Consider the following 9,661-nt stretch of genomic DNA (forward strand, 5'->3'; position numbering starts at 1 on the left):
ATAAGCCTTTCGAGACATAAAGAACAGTTGACTCAAAAGTATTTCAAAAATCAAATATCAATTCTCTAAATAATGAACATTTGGACTACCTCGGCCTACTCAGACCAGGTTTTTTGCTAAAACTCGTTACATTTGTGATCTTGTCACTTATGATTTCATATGAGCAATCCTTGCCCCACATCTGTGACTAATGAGAACTTACCCCCTAAAAGTCATCTCTTTTAATTCTGATGACAATTTATCCATTCGATGCCACTCCTTCGTTCTCTGAAAAACTTTCTCCAAGCTCCACCTTCATTCAAGCCGCCTTTACAGGTTTTCAGCTTAAATGACCCCTTCTGACTCAAATCGCCCTTTTCAGATTTTCAATCTGAATCACTTCCTTTCTCTTTTTTTTTTCATTATTTATTTTTTTTATTTTATTTTTTTAAGCAAAATATTTCTTGACAACGTCTGAATTTACAAGACTTGGTAATTCATCTCTGTCCATTTTTGTAAGGATCAGAACTCGACCAGAAAAAACCTTTTTTACCACATATGGACCTTCCTAATTGGGCATCCATTTTCCTTTATTGTCATGCTGATATGGCAAAATCCTTTTCAAAACCAATTCGCCCTCATGAAAGCATCGGGGTCGTATCCTTTTGTTATGTGCTCACATGATTCTTCTTTGATACATTTGTCCATAACTGAGTGCTGAGAGCCTTTTCTCTTCAATAAGATTCAGTTGCTCGAAACGATCCTGAACCTATTCTATCTCATCCAATTTTGTCTCTATCAACACCCTCAAAGAAGGAATTTCCATTTCAATCGACAGTACAGCTTTTATCCCATACACTAATGAAAATGGGATGGCCCTTGTGGAGGTTCAGATTGATGTTCTATAGGCAAGCAAAGCAAAAGGTAAATTTTCATGCCAATCTTTATATGTGTTAGTCATTTTCCCCAATATTCTCTTGATGTTCTTATTCGTAGCTTCTACTGCACCATTCATTTTTGGGCGATATAGTGCTGAATGATGATGCTTGATCTTGAACTGTGCACACAATTCTTTCATCATTTTATTATTTAAATTGCTAGCATTATCTGAGATAATCTTTTTTGGGAGACCATATCGACATATTATCTCACTTTTTATAAATCTGCATACCACTAATCACGTAATACTAGCATACGAGGCTATTTCTACCCTTTTTGTAAAATAATCGATTACCACAAAGATAAATCGATGCCCATTTAAAGCTTTTGGGGTTATGGGTCCGATCACATCCATTCCCTACATGGAGAAAGGCCATAGTGGTGCCAAGACGTGCAACAGGACAAGAGGAGAATAAATTTTATGTGCATAAATTTGACATTTATGGTATTTTTTGGCATAACTGATGCAATCATTTTTCATTATAGACCAGTAGTAACCAACTCTCATGATCTGCTTGGCCATCATATGCCCATTAGCATGTGTTCTACAAATTCTTTCGTGTACTTATTCAAGTATCATTATCGCTTCCATAATATCGATGCACCTTAGCAAAATTTGATCTTGACTCTTTTTATACAAGATTTCTCCATCAAGCACAAAACCTGCTGCTAATCTTTGAATGATCCTCTTATCATTTTCTAAAGCCTGCTTTGGGTAGTTTTAACACTTGATATACTGTACAATGTCATAGTACCATAGTTGTCAATTTACCTTTTCTTCCATATTTGAACAATGGGCTAGTGAAACTTTCATTTGTACTCTAATGGGTTGGATTTCCATACTATTATTTAACTTAAACATTGCTGCCAAAGTAGCCAAGGCATCAACAATCTGGTTTTCTTCTCGAGGAACATGCTGAAATTAAATTTCTTTAAAATGTTTCCTCAACATATTTTTTTTATTTGAGGGTACTTGATCTCGTATTCTGTAAACTTTTTACTCAAATAGTATATAGTACGCTATTTCTTGCCAGTTTCATCTCTTTGCCCTAATACACATCCCATCCATTTTTTTTGAACTGTTAGATATAAAATCAACGGTCTTCTTGCAATTGGTGGAACTAACACAGGTGGGCTTATCAAATACTCTTTAATCTTTTCAAATGCATTTTGGCATTCTTCATCCCATTTACCAGGATTATTTTTATGAAGCAACCTGAAGATTGGATCACATTTCAAGGTAAGTTGGGATATGAAGTGAGAAATATAATTCAATCGCCCTAAAAAACCTCTCACCTCCCTTTGCATGCGTGGTGTTGATAATTCTTAAATGGCTCAAATTTTATCAGGGTCTATTTTTATACCTCTTTCACTGACTATAAACCCTAACAATTTTTCAGATTTAATAGCAAAGGTGCATTTGACTGGATTCAACTTAAGCTGGTATCTCCGTAATCTTTCAAAAAGCTTTTTGAGATTAACAACATGATCTTCCCCTTTTTAAGACTTAGCTATCATATCATCAACATATACCTCTATCTCCTTATGTATCATATCATGAAAGAGAGTGACCATCGCTCTTTGATATGTGGCACCAGCATTCTTTAGCCCAAAAAGCATAACTTTATAGCAAAACATCCCTCACATTGTCACAAATGTAGTTTTCTCCATATGCCATTTTGATCAGATTATAGCCAGAGAACCCATCTATGAAAAAAAAAGTGGAGTGTTTAGCATGTTATCCACAAAGGTATTAATATGTGGCAATGAAAAATTATCCTTTAGGCTGGCCCTATTTAAATCTCGATAGTCCACAGACATTCTAACTTTTCCATCTTTCTTGGGAACTGAGACTATATTGGCCACCCATTCAGGGTACTTGGCTACTTCTAAGAAACCAGCATCAAATTATTTTTTTACTTCTTCTTTTATCTTCAGCAATATTTTTGGCTTCATGTGTCTCAACTTCTACTGTACTGGTCGACATTTTGGTTTTAAAGGCAATCTATGCTCAACCACCTCTATGCTAAGTCCTGGCATATCCTGGTAAGACCATGCAAATACATCTATGTACTATTGCAGCAGATTCACCAACTTTTGCTTTTCAATCTGTGGTAGTGAAGTACCGATCCTAACTTTTTTCTTATTGTCACTATCTCTCAAATTTAATGGGTCAGTTGATTCCTGGTGGGGTTCTATAATTTTTTTCTCTTGTTCCATCCATTTCAATAGATCATGAGTTAAATCATAGTCTTCTGAATTAACATCATTATCAAGCTCGCTAATGTGAGTCAAATTTTCAACCGGTGTTATTGCCTTGGTCATCCATAATGTTCATTATTAGAAAACCTGAAAATGGGTATAATCACAAAGAAATATATATTAATCTTAGCAAGGGCAAAGAGAATGGTAATGAAAGAAAAGAAAAATGAAAAAAATAGAGAACATGATATAAGTGAAATGCATTGCATTCATCATTTTATTAAAACAATAAAAATAAGCCCATACACTTAACCTCCGTATGCTCTTGGGCAGAAGCAATTGGAATTTTTGAGTTAAAAGGTTCAAGGACAACAAAAACAGTACACCATTCTTTGAGTCTCTTAAAAAGGAAAAAAGATCTCTTCATCTTGCATGACTCTTTCATCTACTTCAACTTGAAGTCGTGAGAAAGCTATCTCTAATCCCATTACCAGTCCCCTTTGTTCAACTTTTGTTGACCCAGGATAGACATGCCCGACTGAACAAAAGGTTTCATATAAATAAAGGAACACCATTTTTCCATCAATCAAATTTTACCATTTGAGGTGTGCCATTCTCTTTTGTTTCTTCTCCAACATTACATTCTTTTTATCAGTAATCGTAGGCTTATAGCCTAACCTCCATCTTTCTTTATTTTCAATCGGGAATGGTGCTCTCGTGATTCCTTGTAGAACTTTCCCAAAGCCTTGCCCGGCTCGGCAACCCTTACAAGTAGTTTGTTTAATCACCATATTCGTAGCTTTCAACAATTGAGGGATCGATATCTTTGACCCTTCTCTTATGTAAATAACGTTTGCTACTTCAAAAGCTCTGAAAGGATATTCAATCACTTTTTCTGCTATCTCAATGTAGGGAGTTGTTAAGGTCTTTGTTACCAATAAATCCTCTTCACCATCCACATAGACTTGTTTTTCTTTCAAGATGAATTTTACCTTATAATGTAAAGATAAAGGTATAACTCTGATCGTGTGAATCTAAGGTCTTTCAAGTAGACAACTATATGCAGAAGTTATGTCCATTACTTGAAATATGATGTTGAAGGTATAAAGACCGATCTATAATGGGATCTTTATATCATTAATTACCTCTCTTTGTGCCTTGTCAAATGCTCTTACAATCACATGGCTATTTCGCATGTAAGAGAGATCCACTGGAAGCTTTGATAATCTTGTCAGAGGCATAACATTAATAGATAATCCATTATCAATCAGCACTTTGGCCATAGTGTGGGACTTGTACTTGACAGTAACATATAAAGCCTTAACACTACCACGTCCTTCTGGGGGTATTTTATCATCATTGAAGGTGATAAAATTTGAGGCTATAATATTCCCAACCATGTGGTCTACCTTCTCAATAGAAATGTTATGCTCGACATAAGCTTGGTTGAGCACTTTTAGCAAAGCATTCCTATGTGGCTCAGAATTCAGTAGTAGCAACAGTAAGGAAATACAAGCTGGTAGTTTATTTAACTGATCCACTACACTGTACTCACTGTGTTTCATGATCTTTAAAAACTCACAAGCTTTTTTTTCTGATACCGATTTGTTAACTTGCACTTCTGAGCTTACCACTAGTTGAGAATCTTGGCTTTTCTTTGTGTCTTCTTCTCTTATCTTACCTTTTCCTTTCCTGGCCCTTTCTGACATTTCAAGAGTATAAATTCGACCACTTTGGGTCATTTCTCCTATTCTCACTATGTTGGCAGTATTCTTCAAGCTTGGATTATTGGAGGGCATATTCGACCATCGCATCACTACATCATAATCATATCACCATGGGACTGCTTTGTCGATCTGATAAGGGAATGGACTAAGGACATAAATGGTCATTAGTGTCCTAGAAAAGGAGATAGTTTTCTCAATTAGGGGGAAAAGGAGATAGTTTTCTCAATTAGAGGTTCTGGTTTCTCATCATATTAAACAGTAAAGAGTTTGGAGATAAAAGACTTGCTAGGACGCTCGTCACCCACTGTATTCACACTATTTCCATCATATTCATCACAAAACTCAATGATGGCCTCATCCATCAAGTTCTGCAATGTTTGCTTAAAGACCTCACAACTTTGGATCGAATGTCTAATTATTTTCCCATGGTATTTGTAAAAATGGTCAGAGTCTTCATGACTGCCATTGTCATCCAAAAATAATGGTTGAATCATGCCCCTCTCATACAAACAGCCATACACCCATTTAAAAGGGGTCATCACTTCATTCATGCATCTTTTGATCTTCACATGTTTTCCCTTACCCATCATATTGATTTTCCCTTCAGTGTGATCTAGCAAAGGATTCCACCGACACTTGGCTTGAATTTAGTATCAAAAAATAAAAGTCCATCATTTATCAAACCTTGCACCTTGTGTTTAAATGCCGTGTAATTTTCAGTAGAATGTCTTGTAATTCCGTAATGATAATTGCGCTTGACGTTAGGGTCATACCAACTTGGGTAAGGTGGTTTTAATGGTTTTGCATAAGTAGGAGTGACAAGGTGGCCCCTCATTAACTGAGGGTACAAATCGATGTAAGATATGAGAATTGGGTCAAAGTGAGGTCTTTCTCGATTGTTATTATTCTGTGAGTTTTTTTTATTGCTGTTTAGATAGGTTGGTCGGATAAATGGTCGAGTTGGAGGTATAGAGGTGTAATTGAATGATTGAAGGCTAAAACTTGGTATGGGTAGTGGTTGTTGGGGTGCTCGATAATGGTATGGTTGTTGAGAGATTTGGTTTGTGACAAGGTAGTAAGGGGGTATAGATTATACGGGACAAAAAGATGGTGTAGGGGATTTCTGTGAGTGATAGCATGTGTCTCATACTCTTTCTTCTTTAAAGTTGCTGTCTTCTTTTCGGACCCTTCAAATTTGCCACTTTTGATAGCATTTTCTATCATCTCCCTTGAGATTACCATGTCAGAGAAATTTTTCATGGTATTTCCCACCAATCTGTCATAATACGGGGCCTTCAGTGTATTGACGAATAGCACAGTTTCTTTTTTTTAGTCAATGGTGGTTCGACTTGGGTTGTCACGCCTCTTCACTGATATACGTATTTTTTGAAAGTTTTCATCGATTTTTTCTCCATATTTTGTAATGACAACCTATCAGGGGCTGTATTCAAGACGTGCTTATACTGAGCAAGCAAAATTTTGGCCAAGTCTTTTCACGAATAGATCTTGCTCTGATCTAACTGCACATACAATTTAGCTGTCGAACCAGTCAAACTATCTTGGAAACAGTATATGAATAGTTTTTCGTTATAGGTATGACCCGTCATCTTTCTACAAAACATTTTGTTCCATCATATTTCTCAAAATTTGAGGTCTTAAATTTTGGTGGGATAACCAAGTCAGGCACTAGGCTAAGCTCATTGGCATCGATAACCCCATAAATGTCATTACCTTCAACCACTTTGAGCCTCTCTTCGAGTTGGTCATACTTGTTTCAAATTTTTGAATTCATAACAGGTTGTGACATTTCGTGAGACTTCTCTTATTCAACAGGGTCATCAAGATTCAGTACCATGATGGGATCAACTGGGATGGGTCTCGAATTAGTATTTAAATGGGTCAGTTGTTGACTTGTAGAATGATTGACATAGGGGTATTTCTGTGCACTTGGTGGTTGTATGTGTATACCCTAAGGAACTTGAACCTGAACCTAAGGCAGAGTGAATCCCGGATGGTATAATGGCTTTTCCATATTAACCTCATCTCCTATCCTTGATGCGCCAGCAACTCATTTTCCTTTCATTGAACCAATCAACAGTTGCCTTAATTCAGCCATTTGTGCTTCAATGCTTTATTGTATTTCTATCACTCTTTCTCGTATCTCCTCATGTGCCCTTTCGACCCTTTCAAATCTGGCTATATTCTCTTCTTTTATGGCTCGAGTTTGAGAATGAGTATTATATCTATGCGAAATTGACGATTTCGATTCCTCGACTTTGCTATCCTTGAACCTTAGTTTATTAATCATAAATTAGATCTATGATATAATATCGTTGATATTGTTGTTAGTATGAAAATGCATGCATAAAATGAATGAAATGTAAATTAGGGTACTGTCTTGGATCGATCAAAACAAAAAAAAACTTTCATTAACCATGGGAGTCTTTATATATCATCCGATCATTCTTACATTAAAGCCATAAAAATATTTGATTTGAGCATATTGCTCCCTAGCTTCATACAAAAAGTGTAATAATCTTTGACTGTGGCCTTTGGTTAGTACAATCTCTCGTTCCAGTGCTTTCACCTTTTCAACCATATTGCTTGTTTTTCGAACAGCCTTGTAGATTTGAGCAGTCAGATGTTCAATGTATTGCTGCCTCCCTAAACTTTCTACTCTCCACATCTCTCGAGCATCTACCTCTATATTGTAAGTGCAAGCCCAATAATCCTCTCTCTCTTGCCACTCAGTCAAAATCTTGTCTATGTGACTCTGATTGCTTGTCAATTGAAGCTCCAAGCTCATTAATTCATGATCTAAGGCTTTTTTCTCACTTTGCAAATCAGAGTTCTTGTTTTGTTCCCTTATTGGTTCAACTTTTAGCTTTTCACTTTCTCTTTGGTGCCTTGCTACCTTTTCAAAAACTCCTGAAAGTTTTTCTTTCCATTCATGCTATTCTTTAGTGAGTATGGAGATCATTTCTTTGTTCTCTCGAGCTTTATTCTTCCAATATTCCACCATATCTCATAGTTTTTCCACATCTTTCTTGGATCCCATCAAAGGTCTACTATCCAACCTTAATTTCTTATTTTTTTAATATAGATTTTACAGATCATCTTTTAATACTTTTCATTTTTTAGTCAACTTCTATACTGTATCATCTCTCATCATCAAATCATATCTCAATTGGTTAACCTGATCCATCATAGCCATCTTTTCTTTCTCTAACCTTTTTTTTCAATCTCAAACTCTCGTTGAGCAATTTCAAAAGTCGATAATACTGGTACTGAAACAAGAGCTGGTAATTTCTCTGAAACATCAGCTGGTAAAGGCCTAATTTCATTAACCTTTTTCATCTTCCACGTAAGGTAACCTTCAGCAACATTATCTGCGAATCTAGCTGGGCTCATTCGGTTGACCTACTTCTATGCTTTGATGATTTCACGAACCCTTTTCACATAACCGGATGTTCCATAATCAAACTCGAGTGAACCGAGCCTATGAGTCATAGGGATGAACTACCGTGAATCATCTTACTTTGAACTATAAGGGGTGCGTAACTTACTGCCCCTCATATTCTTAACAAAGGTACCCATGACTTGTCTCCACAACTATACAAGATGGCCATCGGAAGCATCCATGATGCCCTCCATGTTACATCATCGCTAGTGAACTTTAGAAAGAATGCCAACCACTGACTTTTTGTCCAATCTTTTCTCCATTCTTTAGCAATAAACTTCTTAATAAGATTGAAATGAATGAAAAATGGTCGAAATGATGCCTTTTCTTTTCCCCAAAAATGGCTTCTGAGCCATACAAAAAGCAATTGAGCACACCCTATAAATCGTCATTCACCCTTTCTTCGACAAAAATTAAGTGATCTAATAGTCTCTACCAAAATAGTTGGTGAAGGGTTTATACCTTTATCTAATTGCTCAAAGAAATCAACCACTGATGCTTCTATATGTCCTAAAACCTTAGGGAATATCATCAATCCATATACGACCAAAGCGAACACATCCAACCCTTGATCAGTATCAATATACTTTTTTATGTACTTGAGCAAAAAAGCTGATAGAATGGTCTCAACCCCATTCTTTTCCTTCTTGTGCTTGTCTATCTCTTCAACCTCTACTTGCATGATCTTGGCTAACTTCTTTCTATATCCGATAGTCTTATGCTCTTTTCAATAGATCTTATCTTGATTGGTAGACTCTACCCTGAGTAAAGAAGAATATTCTTCGATCGTGGGGGCCAAGTCTTCTTAGTTGAATACAAAGCATCAATAAGATGGATCCCAAAATTGTATTGCAGCTCTCATTAGCTGTTCATCAACCTTTACTGACATAAGCAGTGCCACATCCTCGTATTTCTTAGAAAAAGATTCTTTTCTCTCTATTCTCTACTGTTTCCAAATGGCTTCCAATTCTAATATATTATTCTGACTGAGATCCATATGCATTGACTGTGGTAGCACCAATATGTGACCATCTACTAAGCAATCTCCTTCTTTCCTCTGAGTACCTTCTAAATGGCTTTTGACCTCTAAGTAGCTCTTATACACAGACGACATCCTTTAGGTTTTCTGAAAGTTTTTCTTGCTGAAGATTGGCCAAAACAATACCCTATAGAAATATGGTACCTATATGATGTATGCAACAAGATTGAAGATAATAAAACAAATCAATAATGTAAATAAAACAAATAAATAAAAATGAGTAAATGAATGAACAAGTATAACATACGTCATAACAGAATATACATAGTGTCCTAATTTAGGTAATTTTCTCATAAAAAGGATAGTGTGGCTCTA

Source organism: Durio zibethinus, chromosome 19 (genome assembly GCF_047325235.1).
Source record: "Durio zibethinus cultivar Kanyao isolate XHJ-2024 chromosome 19, ASM4732523v1, whole genome shotgun sequence".
Lineage (NCBI taxonomy): Eukaryota > Viridiplantae > Streptophyta > Magnoliopsida > Malvales > Malvaceae > Durio > Durio zibethinus.